Consider the following 16,081-nt stretch of genomic DNA (forward strand, 5'->3'; position numbering starts at 1 on the left):
GTGATAAGTTTGCAGACTGCTGCCTTCTGCAGCTTTAGTCAGGGAACAGTCTGTTTATCTCAGGAGAGAGACAGGCCAGTCATTGCTTCATCGGCTCCTGTGGCTGAACCATCAGCATTCTCCCATGGGCAATGCACTGTAGCAGGTGGTCCTATCCCATGTGCCTAAGGAACAAACAACTTTACCCTCACAGAAAGGCTCAGTGTTCTCCTGCACAAGGGTTGGTGGGTTTAGACTGTTGTCCTTGTGGTGATCAGCTCCACACACCAGTTCAGGGCTCCTTTGTATTCCCTAGTAGGTTATTGTTATTACAGGATCGAGAAGTATTTACCTTTGTTGCATTCAGCTCTTGCAATCCTCTCAGTGTCATTTGCCTTGTATTGTTTTGTGTAAACTCATTTTGTACTTCCTTTCCCAAAGCCTGGGTGTTGTGGAAGGTTATGAGTTGGACTGCTAACCACAAGGTCAGCAGCTTGAACCCACTGGCCACGTTCCAGGAGAAAAAGGACTGTCTATTCCCGTAAAGATGTAAAGTCTCAGAAGCCTACAGGGCAGTTATATCCAACCCTATTGGGCTGCTATGAGTTAGAATTGACTTGATCATAGAGAGTTTTAATAGCTAAGGATCATGAGTATTTCATTGTGGGTTGGTTGGCCACCTGAATGTGTTATTTCATCCATTTGATTTCTGTGTATTCCATCTACAAAAGTCCATGTGTATAGCTGCCTTTTGTGTTGTTGAAAAAAGGTATTTGCTATGAGGAAGGACAATGGGTTTTTCAAAGTTCTATCATGCTATGTCCAGTTTACTTTCTATCCCCAAGACAACACATCTACTGTTTCTCTGTTTCCAACTTCTGAATTGCAAATGTCAGTAATTATGAAGGCATCTTGGTCACAAATTGGATCAATTTCCGACATAAGATGTCTGTAGAATTCTTAAATTTCTACATCACTGGCTTTAGTGGTTTATGAATAAATTTTAATACCAGTTGTATTAATTGGATTTCTGTGAACATGGTAGATGTAATCCTATCACAGACAGCATTGAATTTCAAGATAGATCTTGTACTGTCCTTTTTGAAAATGAATGCAACACTATTTCTCTTGATTGTGTCATTTCAAGCACAGGAAACAGTATGATTTTCTGATTGAAAATGGCCCAACCTAAGACATCCATCTCCATTATCTTTAGTGAAATTTTTCTGAATATCATCCAACAAAGGTTGCAACGGACATTGACAGGGAGCTAACAGAAATTCAGTCCAGATTCAGAAGGGGACATGAAATAAGCTATAGCATTGCTGATGTGAGATGGGTATTGTTGAAAGCAGAGAATTCCAGAAACATGTTTCCTTGTTCATTATTAACTATGCAAAGACATTTATCTGCATGGATCATAAATAGGTATGGATACCCTTGAGAAGAATTGAAATTCTAGACAACCTAATTGTGCTCCTGCAGAACTTGTACATGACTCAAGAGGCAGTTGTTTGAACAGAACAAGGGAATACTGCTTGGTTAAAGTCAGAAAAGATGTGCATCAGGGTTGTATCCTCTCACTGTACTTATTCAATCTGTATGACAGCAACATAACCAGAGAAACTGGATTATATGAAGAACAATGCAGCATCAGGATTGGAGGTAAGCTCATTAACAACCTGTGATATAAAGATAACGGAACTTTACTTCCTGAAAGTGAACATGACTTGAAGCGTGTACTGATGAAGAACAAGTATTACAACCTTCAATATGGAATACAACTCAATGTAAAGAAAACCAACATTTTCACACATCATGGTAAATGGAGAAAAGATGGAAGTTGTCAAGGATTATGTCTTGCTTGGATTCACATGCCATGCTCAGGGCAGCAGCAGTCAAGAGATGATGGATACATGACATCTGGATAAATCTGCTGCAGCTGACCTCTTTAGACAGTTGAACAGCAAGGGTTTAACTTTGAGAACTAAGGTGTGCCTCACCCCAACTGATATTTTCAGTTGACTCATATGCATGTGAAAGTAGGACATTGAGTAATGAAGGATGAAGAAGAATTGATGCATTTGAATTATGGCACTGGCTTTGCACACGAATAGTACCATGGACATGATAGACCTATAAAAGGTACATTAATACCAAGGAATAATCAACTACATGAGATCAAAATGACAGCATTTTCCTAGGGATTATGCTCAACAGGCAGGAGTGGATAGGAACGAAGGACAATGGGAAATGGTAAACACAGGGAAGAAGTTGAAAGAAAGCTGGTATTTTGTATAAACTACTATCAATGCCACAAAACAAAATGTGTATGAATTGTTGAATGCAAAATGCACTTATCACATATTTAAAAATTACATATTTTAAAAAAGAAATGTATATGTGTACAAAACCTCCTATGGGGTATAGTACAAAAGCAAACAATAGCAAAAGTAATACCAGCTAAACCCACAAGACTCAGGAACCGGGTGGTGGTGGTACAGTACCACTTCAAGTGCCAGGTATGAAACACACAACTTCAGGGAGTAGGACTGGGTAGAGTCACTGATTCCTGTCTGAGGGGGGAGGGAGAAAAAAAGATGAGAAAGTACACACAGACACGCACACACCAAGAGGAATGAAGAGGGAAAGAGGAATATGAGGGAGTTAAGCAAGAAAAGGGAAAAATGGGGAGAAAATAAAATGGTGCTCTTTCTAGCATCAACGACAATGGCCAAGACCATAGGTGTAGTGCATGTGGTTGGATGGAGTTACTGGACTGACTGATTTATCCTGGAAGTAACATCTTTGAAGAGGGAAAGCAAACGCGAAAAATGGCTCTGTGGGAAGAAGGAAAAGCAGAACGCTGATGTGAAGTGTCTTCCAGCTGGTTCTGACTCACAGCCAGCCTGCGCAAACAGAGCAAAGCACTGGCCAGACCTGCACCCCGACCACTGTTCTCAAGTCTGAGCCCATTGTTTCCATCACTGGGTCCGTCCATTCCATCGAGGGTCTTCCTCTTTTTGCTGCCCCTCTGTACTACCAAGCACGGTGTCCTTCTTCAAAGACTGGCCTTTCCTGATCACATGTACAAAGTATGTGAGACAGTCTTTCCATCCTCGTTTCAAAGGAGCATTATAGTTGTACTTCTTCAAAGACAAATTTGTTTGCTCTTTTCACAGTTTGTGGTACTTTCAATATTGTTCATAAGTATATTTCAAATGCATCAACTCTTCTTTAAGCTTCCTCCTTGTTCATTGTCCAACTTTCACGTGAAGTGATTGAAAATACTGCCAATGGATCTGGTGCAAAGAGAGATATGAAAGCTGTAGAGCAGAGGTAGGAAACTGATTATCTTCCAGTGGCCACTTGAATCTTTAGAACATTGTGAGGCACACTGCTCAAGCATTTAATGAACTCACCCCTAACGCGATGACTGGAACGTCTTCTCCTCAGTGAGGTGTGTGATGTTGGCTGGGACCGATGACTTTGTAGGCCTTGGAGGTCCAGCATACATGTCATTCCCTTCCCCTGGTGTCGAGGACAAATCCGGGAATATCACTACTGAGTTCAACAAACAGCAGAGTATCCATTTTTATTGATATATGATGTAAATGATTGAAACTATGGACAAGATCCACTTGCTTTATTTTAGTTTTGATTTCTTGCTCAGGATACATCTTTTGAATTATTTTTAAAATATGTGGAAGAAAATCAACCTTCATAAGAATGTTATCAATATGAAGCATAACGATCTAAGAGTTTCACAGCAATATCAATTCATCTGCTTTTCAAACCTACAAAATAGGATGGGCATACTGTAAACAGCTCTAGGGTCTTATTAGGACGGTTAGTCATTCATACTCCAATTGAGATTTAATCATGAAGCTAATTAAGGATGATTCCAAGCTGATTTTCTTAAAAATGCAAGGTCAGGGATAACCAGAAGTGGTTTTCAATAGTCATAACAAATGCATACTCAATCTTCTGATATGTGGAACTTATAGGAGGTAGAAATCATCAAAGAGAATTTGAAGAATAATTTATAAAATACTGTTTTTTTGTTTTTGTTTTTTTAACAATTTATTGGGGCTCATACAATTCTTATCACAGTTCATACATATACATACATCAATTGTATAAAGCACATCTGTACAGTCTTTGCCCTAATCATTTTTTTCTCCTCTTTTCTTTTTTTACATTTTATTAGGGACTCATACAACTCTTATCACCATCCATACATATACATACATCAATTGTATAAAGCAAATCCATAGATTCCCTGCCCCAATCATTCTCAAGGCATTTGCTCTCCACTTAAGCCCCTTGCATCAGGTCCTCTTTTTTTTTCCCCCTCCCTCTCCTTTCCCCCTCCCTCATGTGGCCTTGGTAATTTATACATCGTTATTTTGTCATATCTTGCCCTATCCAGAGTCTCCCTTCCCCCCTTCTCTGCTGTCCCTCTCCCAGGAAAGAGGTCACATGTGGATCCTTGTAATCAGTTCCCCCTTTCCAACCCACTCACCCTCCACTCTCCCAGCATCGTCCCTCACACCCTTGGTCCTGAAGGTATCATCCACCCTGGATTCCCTGTACCTCCAGCCCTCATATGTACCAGTGTACAGCCTCTGTCCTATCCAGCCCTGCAAGGTAGAATTCGGATCATGGTAGTTGGGGGGAGGAAGCATCCAGGATCTGGGGGAAAGCTGTGTTCTTCATCGGTACTACCTCGCACCCTAATTAACCCATGTACTCTCCTAAACCCCTCTATGAGGGGATCTCCATTGGCCGACACTTGGGCTTTGGGTCTCCACTCTGCACTTCCCCCTTCATTTAATATGGTATATATATACATATACATACACACATTTATACCGTTGTTTTTTTTTGCATGATGCCTTATGCCTGGTCCCTTGGCACCTCGTGATCGCACTGGCCGGTGTGCTTCTTCCATGTGGGCTTTTTTGCTTCTGAGCTAGATGGCCGCTTGTTCACCTTCAAGCCTTTAAGATTCCAGACACTATCTCTTTTGATAGCCGGGCACCATCAGCTTTGTTCACCACATTTGCTTATGCACCCATTTGTCTTCAGCGATCCTATCATGGAGGTGTGCAGTCAATGATATGATTTTTTGTTCTTTGATGCCTGGTAACTGATCCCTTTGGACCACTCGATCACACAGGCTGGTGTGTTCTTCCATGTGGACTTTGTTGCTTCTGAGCTAGATGGCCGCTTGTTTATCTTCAAGCCTTTAAGACCCCAGTCACTATCTCTTTTGATAGCCGGGCAAAATACTGTATGTTAATCATATTTTTCAGAACTGATCATGTTGTTTGTTTGTTAGTTTTATTTTGTCAGCAGGCATAAATATTCATGGAAGAAGAGAACCACACCTCTGTGACTGAGTTTGTCTTCCTGGGCCTCTCCCAGGACCCACAGATACAAGACCTGCTCTTCTTCATGTTTCTGATCATCTACCTGCTGACTGTGCTGGGAAACCTACTGATCACTGTGCTTATTCACATAGACTCCAGACTCACACACCCATGTACTTTTTCCTTAGAAACCTGTCCTTTGCCGATCTCTGCTTTTCGACTACTACAGTTCCCCAGGTGCTAGTCCACTTCTTGGCAAAGAGGAAAACCATTTCCTTTGTCGGATGTTCAATGCAGATGGTTGTTTTGCTTCTGGTTGGGGGTACAGAGTGTGCTCTGCTGGCAGTGATGTCCTATGACCGATATGTGGCTGTCTGCAAGCCCCTGCATTACTCCACCATCATGACTCATTGGGTCTGTGTCCAGCTGGCCATCGGGGCCTGGACCGGTGGGGCATTGGTGTCCCTTGTGGACACCACATTCACATTGCGTCTACCCTACAAGGGAAACAATATCATTAACCATTTATTTTGTGAACCTTCTGCCCTCCTGAAGCTGGCTTCGGCAGATACCTACAGCACAGAAATGGCCATCTTTGCCATGGGAGTGGTGATCCTGCTAGCTCCTGTGTCCCTCATCCTTGTCTCCTACTGGAATATCATCTCCACTGTGATCCAGATGCAGTCTGGAGAGGGAAGGCTCAAGGTTTTCTCAACCTGTGGCTCCCATCTCGTTGTGGTGGTGCTCTTCTATGGCTCAGCAATCTTTGCCTACATGAGGCCAAACTCCAAGAAAATGAGTGAAAGGGACAAAGTGATCTCTGTCTTCTACTCTGCAGTGACTCCCATGCTGAACCCTATCATTTACAGCCTGAGGAACAAGGATGTCAAAGGAGCTCTCAGGAGAATAATGGCAAGATAGCCTTTGTGAGAAATTGTCATTTCCCAGGAAACACTTTGTCCCATTCCTTCATATTTTTCTCATATTTTCCCATCTTTTTTCTTACATCTGTTTACTAAATTGCCTATGTAAACCAGATGCTGTCTTTGATAGAGTACAAAAAGGGAAAATAGATGAGCATAACAGTAATTCTCAACTTCCCAAACCGGCACATGCTAATATGTTAATTGAAACATGTCAGCATACTTATGTCACTCTTCTTTGAGAGACGGGAAAAACAAAGAATGAGAACAAAAAAACTAGACACAAAACAAAGCAGAACAGAAAACAAACCATCACAAATACTGATTCACTGTCTGTCGAACACTTACTACTTATATGTATCGCAGGCACTCCTTGTCAGAGCTGAACCTATGGATATGGACAAAGAAATACCTTTTAAGGTATATGTTTCTAAGATTACTTTAAATCTAAATTAAACCGTTTCTGAAATTTGAATGTGAGCACATTTAAGGAATAATAAACGACAACGTGGTAGAATATGAGGAAAGCTGTAAGACAGGATTGAGAATGCCTTGAATTCAATATTTCCCCAGTAAATGAATTCTGAAAATGCTGACGATAAGGGAAATTATGAACCAGTGATGGCAAGTAAGAGTGAAGGTAAATGGAGGCCTGTTGTATTCGTTGGTGAGGCATTTAGATTTTCCAAGTTGACACTCTTCTCTCTAACAGGACTTGAAAGGTTCCAGGCATGCTTGTTAAGACCCTCTTTCTCAGGGTGCTATGAGACCATGAGTCTTTGGAGTCCTCATTGGTAACAACGAAGCCAGTAAAATATGTGCACTGCTTTTGGGGCAGTGGGATAGTGGGGCAATGAGCAAGTTTGGTAATTATTTGCTTAGATTGTAAATTCCATGTAAATTCTATGACAAACCAAAGCTGCTTTATTGATCTCTGAATTACCACTTGTAGGAAAGTACATATCTCTTTCTCAGTAAATGCCACCTCACATGACTGGCTACAGGTGTTTAGTAGAGCGATGTACAGTATAAATAGATTTAGAGAAGTCATATACAAATAAATGCCAATGTACATTTGATACCCTCAAAGATATGTGCTGTTGTTTTGAACTAGAAAATCAAATGTACCAGTATGCCTTAGACTCTTGAAAGATATGTCATAAGATGTGGGTACTTGGCCCTATGTCAAAGTCATAGCTAATACAGAGGGTTTGCAACAATATCCCACAGACGTTCTGAAGTGCACTCAGGGAGACTTGATGGAGCATGAAGATCTCAGGGAAGATTCCAAGACTGGAACCTGGGAGTCACAAGTATTGGGACCAAGAATTTCTAAGGCGAATGAAGAGAAATTTCAGAAGGACAAAATTCCCTGAGACAGAACTCAAATAAAGCTGCATGGAAAGAGGAAGAAAGGCTTTGTAAGAAGGAATTCTTTAATGATGCAGGGTTTTATGTGTTGATAAAAGGGTATGGGATTTGTCAATGAGATTATCATTATTGGTCTTTCAAAACATTGTTGCAGCAGAATAATGGAATCAAGTGATTATCAAAATTCAAGCAGACATTTCTACCTAAAAGTATATTGGACATGGAAAATAAGAGGAATGTGAATCTGAAATAGATAGCCTGACATAGGACCCTATTTTTTATCTTTTCTTCTTAACTATTAGATCTTTAAAAGTCTGGAATTTAGTTTAGAAAATTAATATTTGAGACCAAGTATGAAATGTTTTCTGGCATCTTGATATTTGGTTTGATAGCACGATTAATCATTTTTTACTGATTAATTTTAAAGGCAGAATGATCTACAGTAAACTTCACTATTCACCTAGACTATTTATAAATTTGTACAGTAGTTCCACACTGTTTTGTTGTTGTTTCACCATAGTTCAGTTATTGTAGCTTTAGCCAGTACGGCATTCACTGACACTGATATGGAGTCAATGCTGACTCACAGTGACCCTATAAGGCAGGGTAGAACTGTGCCTTTTTGGTGTTCGAGACTGTAAATTTTTACAGGAATAGAAAGCCTCATCTTTCTCCAGGTAAAGCAAAAGCTCTTGCCTTTCACCATTTTCTTGCTTTTTCACATTCTTTCTACTCTACTTATTAAACTTATTTTTAAAATAACCATTGGAATTGTAATGGTATTTACATTGATTTTGCAGATCACTTAACAAAAAGAAAAATTTAAATCTTGAAATAAAGATATTTAATCTGTCACCTGTCTGTAGGATACATCCTTCTCTTTCATACTAAAGACATGTGAATCACAGACTCATACACATTCTGTCATGCATTGTTATTGTGAGATTGTGCAGCATGCATTTTGGTGGAATTTGTCTTATCCTCATTTTACTACTTGTATTTTAAAATAGGTATTGTTATTTTCAAAATATTATGTTCTTAAATGTATAATTTCTGATAGTCAAACTATTACTTTTCTACATATCCATTTGTGCACTTAAAATAGCTATTAAGCATTATTTAGAGAGAAATTTCCATCATCTGGAAAAATCTAGTACAAGCACCACATTGATATCCATCTTACTGCACTCTATTATTTATATAAATGATTCAGTGAGCAATGTGTAATTCCACATAAAAATTATATTCATTTTATAAAATGGGTACATTTCATTTTCTCTTCAAATGGTTATACCAATTTAAATATAGTGCTTTATTTGATCTTTGAAATCACTTTAGATATCAAGGACCATAGTCAATAATTTTATTTTTTCTAATTTTGAGTAAAATATCTGTCGCATTTCCTTATTTAAAAATCTGCTTCCATCTTCCACTAGGTAAGGTAAGGTAAGGATATTTTCTTCTAGTCTTTATATATTGAGATATATGCAAGGTGGAAGTTTTTAACAATGCACTTTCCATATTATTTTCTTCTTTAATCTCTTAAAATCTATTGTGCTTTTTTGCAGGTGCAAATAAATGACAGCCACTCTAATGTGTGGATAATTTAGAAGAGTCTTTATTCGGTTATAACTGGACTGCAAGAATCTAAAAGCAATTCTTTGACTGTAGTACTGAGTGCCCATTTCAGTCCCTCTTTAAAGGCAAAAACTCATTTATCATTTGTCTAGGACTACAGCCAGCGTGGACAGAAGCAAAAAGCAAAATCAGTTTTACTACTGTCACAGAACACAGCATTGCTTATAGCAGCCTGATTCCTAGTTAGAGCATCAAAAGGAACAATATTATTCATAACAATGTTCTGATCTCGAGAACCTGAGAGTACATTCTAAAATCAATCACTAGAGGACTTTCCAAGACCAGAGGGGGAAGGAGGCAGTTCATTCAGCAGCTAACAAAAATAGAGTTTCTTTTGCTAGTCTGCCTCCATTTGGTTTCTCCATTTTACTAAGGTTTACCCTAAACAAGTTGCCAGCTGTATTACAGCATCCAAAAGGTCCTTAAAATCCAGATACATGGATGGGCCTTTATGGTTTACTGCTATTATGAGTTTAGGTTATTTCTCTCAAACGCCTGATGTGTGGAAAATGAACATGTTTAAACAGTCACGTCCAGTCATCCTGAACAGGCAGTAGCTACTATAGAAGTGGATAGTATGAGGCAATGTCCTGGGACTCTACTTCCCATGAAGAAGCAGTTTTCTACTATCTTCTTCCATTAACAATTGTGGAGAGGTCACAAATGAATTCACAGGTTCACTTCAGATATTCGGGCAGTCTAAATATTATGAAAGTAAAGAGCCAACATATTTATATAGCCAAGCAAAATGGGCACAAATCAATAACATTTTGCACAAATAGTTCCTCCTCTAGCAGTAAAAAAAGTAATGACTATAAAGGGTCACTTCCTTGTCTCCAATTATTTCTGATATTTTGCAGGGAATAATTTACCTGTTCTCAGGAAACAGGAATCAGAGTGATTTTCCTTTTCTCTCCTCTGGTTGTACATGTGCCATCTAGACCGACTTTTTTCTGGAACTTACAAGTGATGATTGTTATTATCATCAATAATAATTATGGTTGGCACCTTATAAGATGGTTTTGCTAACATCTTGGAAAGCAATAAAAATATTTTCAAAATATAGAGAAAAGACTGGAGGAAAACTTTTCCAAAATTTGAAATGTAGTTGGCCTTGGGTACTAAGGTTATGGTTTTTTTTTTGTTTTGTTTTGTTTAATCCTTTTCTAATATTTTTTATACTGAAAGGTTTTTTCTGTAAAAACCTTTATAATATCAATAGAAATACATTTTAAATGGGTAAACCTTAACATTATTAAATTAAGGATTTTCTAAATTTCTTCACGTCAATGCTTTTACTTTTAGTAACTGGAATCTTACTAAGACTTTTGCTAGATGCAAATATAAATTGGATAAAGTACCTGGAACAAGTGTTTCCAAACATTTGCTAGTAGAAGCTGGAAAGCTATGACCACAAAAAAGAAAAGGAAGAAGGATGAGGAAAAAGAAGAGGAGGAGGAGCAGGAGGATAAAGAGGAAGAGGAAATGGAGGAGGACCAACCAGATGAGTCAGATGCAAAATAACACTAGTTGGACCTTGAGCAGAAGACAGTGGCCATGCTGAGTTAGGGAAGCATATAAATTATTGACACACCCAAAGAATATTAAAATTGTGGAAGAGACCAATCGAAATAGGTACTGTCCGGAGGAGGAATTTCAGGAATTCACTATCTCAGGCAACTAGTCAACCAGGTACACCCACGGTAAACCTGCCAAAGTCAACAAGAACTGAGAACATATGGAAGGTTGAGCAACTTCGGCATTCCAATGAGCCAGAGCAGAGCCTCTGTCCCTTATTTGATAACCCAGAGGACAATCTTAAGAGTAAGATGGTGATGAATTAAAGATACATGTCTTTAGCCACTAAACTATAAAACAGAAAATGGAATCATTTCCAAAATACTGACTACTTCAAAAGGATAGAAAAAAGATGAAAGGAACAAAATAATCGATGGGAAAAGCGACAAGGTGGTAAAAATAACAGCCAGCATCACCATACATGTCTAGATATCTAGATGTGAGTGTATATGTGTATATAAAAGGTGTATGCATATATGCACATTAATGTATGTGTGTATATGTTCACCAATATAATAAAGTACATATGTGGCACAGTAACAGATACTTCTTAACAAATCCAGACTTCATGGACCAGGACACTGGAGCAACCCCAAGATACTACCTTGAGGTATACTTTAAAACTGGAGGTGAAATTAGCCCATAAGACCTCCTTTAAACTGAAAAAATACATATCCTGTGTAAGTACTGTGCTTTTTTTTTTAACAAATCATCTATATAAACTTAAATGCTCAATAATTAGCTAATGAGATAAAATGGTACGGGGCGAGAAAACAATAATCAATGGAAATGGAACAACTAGAACAGAAATCAATGTTCACATGTAGTGAGGAGCACACTATAGTCATTAATAATTTGTGTACAAATTGTTGATTGGGAACCTAAAGTGCTGTGGAAACCTCCACTAAGAACACAATGCAGTTTTATTTTCTTTTAAGTAAATGGACGAAACAGCCTATTTAAAAGACAAAGGTGATCAGACTGCATAAAGACCTACTAACTTGCAATCTATAAGCATTTTGTAAATATATAGGCACAATTATGTAAAAGAACAGATAAAAATATATCATGAAAACTCTAGCCATAATAATGCTGGAATGGCTGTTCTAATATCTGAAAAATTAGGAAATACAGAGTATTACCAAAAATAAAGAGATGTATCATAATGATGAAAGTGTCATTCTTGATGAAGATAAACCAATACTTAATGCATACGCACTTAAAATTTCAAAGTATACCAAGGAAAGCTGATAGAAAGAGTAGATAGAGAAATCCATAGATACTGCTGAATATTTCAACACTCCTCTCCTGAAAGAACAAGTAAAAATAAAATCACTATGTATGTGTAAGGCTTGAGTAACAACAGCAAAGGATTTGAGTTAATTAACATGGTGACCCTGTGCACTAGTTTTTGGGTTGCTAACCACAAGGTGTATGGTTTAAATCCACCTGCTCCAAGAAAGAGAGATAAGGCTGTCTGCCTAAAATGCTGTTTGATTAAACATAGATTATAAAGACTTGCAATCTCAGAACCACACATAGGCTTGCTAGGAATCATAACTGAGTCCAGAGTACTGGGTTTTGTTTTTTATCTACCTAACAAGTACAAAATGCATAACCTTTCAATTACAAAATAAGCATTAAACACAGATAAATTATATGCCAGGTGATAAAATAAATCTTAATACCTTAAGATTGAAAACATATAGGACATATTCTCCAACAACTTTAACTTTAAATCAATAACCAGGATGCAAATAAGACATTTTAAAAAATCTATGGGTCAAAGAGAAAATCCAGTAAAATTATAAAATACTTTGAATTGAATGAAAGTGAAAATGTTATGATATCAACAACTTAAAATAATTCTGAGTGACCAATGAAAAACTAAAAATAGGGAGAGAGGGGGAAAATGAGCAGCCAATATTAAGGGCTCAAGTTGAAGGCAAATATTTTGAGAATGACATTGGCAACAAATGTACATATGCACTTGACACAATGTATGGATGTATGGATTGTGATAATAAGTTTATGAGCCCCCAATAAAATGATTTTAGAAAAGATGGATTGCTACAATGGCTGCAACAATGGCTCAACCATAGCAACAAGTGTGAGGAGTCGCGATTCATCCTGCTGTCTACAGGGTTGCTGCTTCCAGTCATGCTTAGAGTCAGAATTGACCAGAGGACATCTAAAAACGGAAACAGCAATTCTCCTAAATTGAGATCCTGTCACACATTATGTTCTGTATCTTCTATGTGTGTATGTGTGCACACAAAATTGCATTCCTTTGTACTTTGATGCAGTTGAGCAATTTTACACGTGTTTCATTTTTCTTCTGAATAAACTATTTGAACACACACACAGGACAACACACACACACACACAAACAAGAAAACCTAAAAATAAAACAAACTTGAATATATTGACCTGATCTAGCATATCGAAGGGCTGGGGAGCAAAAGTAAATTTTAAAAACTGAAGAAGCATGAAACCATGAACACAGATACAAACGCTAAATAAAATAAAAATAAAGACATGGTATCTGTATTACAAAAGAATGAAGTATCGCGGTTAAATGAATTCATTGCATAAATGTTTTCATGGCCTGATATCAATAATTGTTTCATACAATTATTCATATCAGCTGATCAAAATGGGGGTTAAAAAGGTCAGCTGAATAAATGCCCCAAGGCATCTAAAAAAGTCAACTTTTATTCCTGATAAATACCTTTGCAAAACAGAAATGGCAACATACTTAGGAGGTCCATGCTCTGGTCAGGTGTCGTGGAGCGAGTTCTGAACCTGGGTACCACAGGACGCAAAGCTGCCAGGGCCTGTGCTCTTCTCACAATGGTTGATGGGTCTCACCTGCGTCTCTATGTCAATCCACTTGATAAATCCATCGTCTTTTTCTCTTAACCATTACTTTACTGAGCATGATATTCTGCAGGACTGGTCCCTGATGATAATATGTTTTATTTGGAGCCCAGAGTTAGCATGACGTTTAATGTGGCAATATTACAAAGTCTGAGTTAGTTAATGGTATCTGGGATTGTGGGGGAATTCCAGCCTCCAGCCTCCCAGTTAGCAGATCTGTGCATGGATCACAGGCATAGGGACTCAGAGATAGTGAGAGTTTGGTTCCTGACCACCTCAGTAAAGAGAGTTAAACTCTCTGGCCCTCTCCATCACAGTGCATATGAGAACAATGTTCTTGCTATACTGCAGTCTATTAAGCATGCAATAGAATTATGAAAAGATAGATATTGCAGCCCAACCCACAATGCCACGAATGCCCCTTCACTTAAAGCAGGGTTGCCACAAACTTTCAATTTGTAGGAACACCTAGTACCTGCAAAATGCAATAAAGTGAAGCACAATAAACCGGAATATGTGCATCTGGATCACCAGGAGCTCCAACTTCAGGAGAAGTCTGGAAAATGTCGGGATCATTTGGATGTGGTTCCTTTTGCTATGGATTGCTGGCTTATTGAGTCAGATTGTTATCTACTTTTATCCTTCATTAGCAGAATAATGTTCACAATTTGAGTGACGGACATCCTGAACATATGATACCACTTCCCAAAGCTCAGATATTGACCATATTACAAGAATTTGCATGTCCTGCTTACAATAAGAGGTAATACTCCGCTCTTACATGTGAAGGTATTAGTTTAATTGCATTTATAAAAGCATTTTCATTGGCACATTGCTTGGACATTGTACAAATGATATGAACTATTCTGGAGCTTAAGTTCTGAGCACTAGTAGGATTTCAGAAGGCTGAAATTTACAATGGGAGCACTCCTTAAAGACGCCATGAAAGATTAACAGTATAAACCTTTGGGGGTGTAGCAGGGTCCTTCTTCAAAGGGACCTGGCCTCCCCCTCATTCAAGGGGTTGTGGGTCTGTAAACAGATCAGGTCTGGGAGTCGACTGAGGAGGTCGAGACTCTCTATTTTCTGTTCCCCTGATCTAACATTCTTCTGCTGGTATAGATCTCATAACTATTTAATAGGTTTCCCATGTATTTCACTCCTAGGAATACCATGGCTAAATAGCCAATGACATAAGCCCACATAAGACAGGTTACTCTGATTAGTAGGATAACCATGCCTACACATTCTCTGTTGATTCAGTGCTGACACTTGGCCCCTACCATTATGGGGCCCAGACAGCCCCACTGTAGGCAAATGGTCGGAATACACTTAGGGAATTTCCCACTGTTAATCCACTGTTAACATAAAATAGCAATCCCAGGAGTCCTCAGAGGTGCTAGGCCCACTTCCCAATCTTGTTCCTTATGGTGTGGTGATGGCAGTTCCTCAGGACACTCCTTTTTGGGGTCTATGGGATTATTCTGATAGAGCCATTTCAACATAGCAATTTCCCTAAGCTTTTGGATGCCTTCTTCTACAGTGCACCAAGGTAGGTCAGGTTCCTCAAGATGGCCTCATCTAGGCCATCTGGCAGTCATTGCTTCTGTAAGCCAACCAAATAAGCTATTAGATCCTCTCTTAACCTCTCTCGCTGAGACATTGAAGGAAGAATCTGTGCTTAGGGGCCCATAACAAGAACCTCAGACTGGTCCACTGTTACATCCTTGCACCGGTATCCACCACCCTTAGGAACTCTTCCCAGGGAGATTCCCCCGGCTTCTGCTTCTACGTATTAGAAAACTCAAGATCTTTATGAGCATAGCACACTTCCTCCTGAATCATCACCTGAAACTCACGTTTAGGGAAATTTCTGATTGTACTTACAGCTTTAGAGGATGTAATGGGTGGTGGGGGTTTTCTTGGGGGCTCTCAGCAATATCTTGTAAGGCATCTCCCCCCAGGAAATGCTACCGATGCAACCCCACATGGCATGTCAGTTTGAAAAATTTGGTTAATCTGCTCAAGTGTGAGTTGTTTTACTGATAGTAGATTCATCCCTTCAGGTGGGACGGTCGAGCTATTGACTGGGGTGGCACAAACCACTCTTTTGGCTCATCTTCCCTCTTCTAGATTACTAACCCATATGTTCCCATCCCATGTTTCAGGGTCCCAATTCTCTCTGATAAATGCCCTTACTTTAATATCAGATACTTTTCTAGCGCCGCAATTCAGCTAATGACTATAATTAAGTTACTCATATGATGAGACTCTGGATTTGTTTCTCAGCAGTGTCATCACTATGACTACAAGAGAGAAGACTCTCCTTTGTAGCAC

At 38.8% G+C, this 16,081-nt stretch overlaps 1 pseudogene; it reads left to right on the plus strand.

The window, feature by feature from the left end:
- Window positions 1-5,343: 5,343 nt before the first annotated feature.
- LOC142446729 (olfactory receptor 2D3-like) lies at window positions 5,344-6,275 on the plus strand (annotated as a pseudogene).
- Window positions 6,276-16,081: the final 9,806 nt, after the last annotated feature.

This window comes from Tenrec ecaudatus, chromosome 4, assembly GCF_050624435.1.
Source record: "Tenrec ecaudatus isolate mTenEca1 chromosome 4, mTenEca1.hap1, whole genome shotgun sequence".
Lineage (NCBI taxonomy): Eukaryota > Metazoa > Chordata > Mammalia > Afrosoricida > Tenrecidae > Tenrec > Tenrec ecaudatus.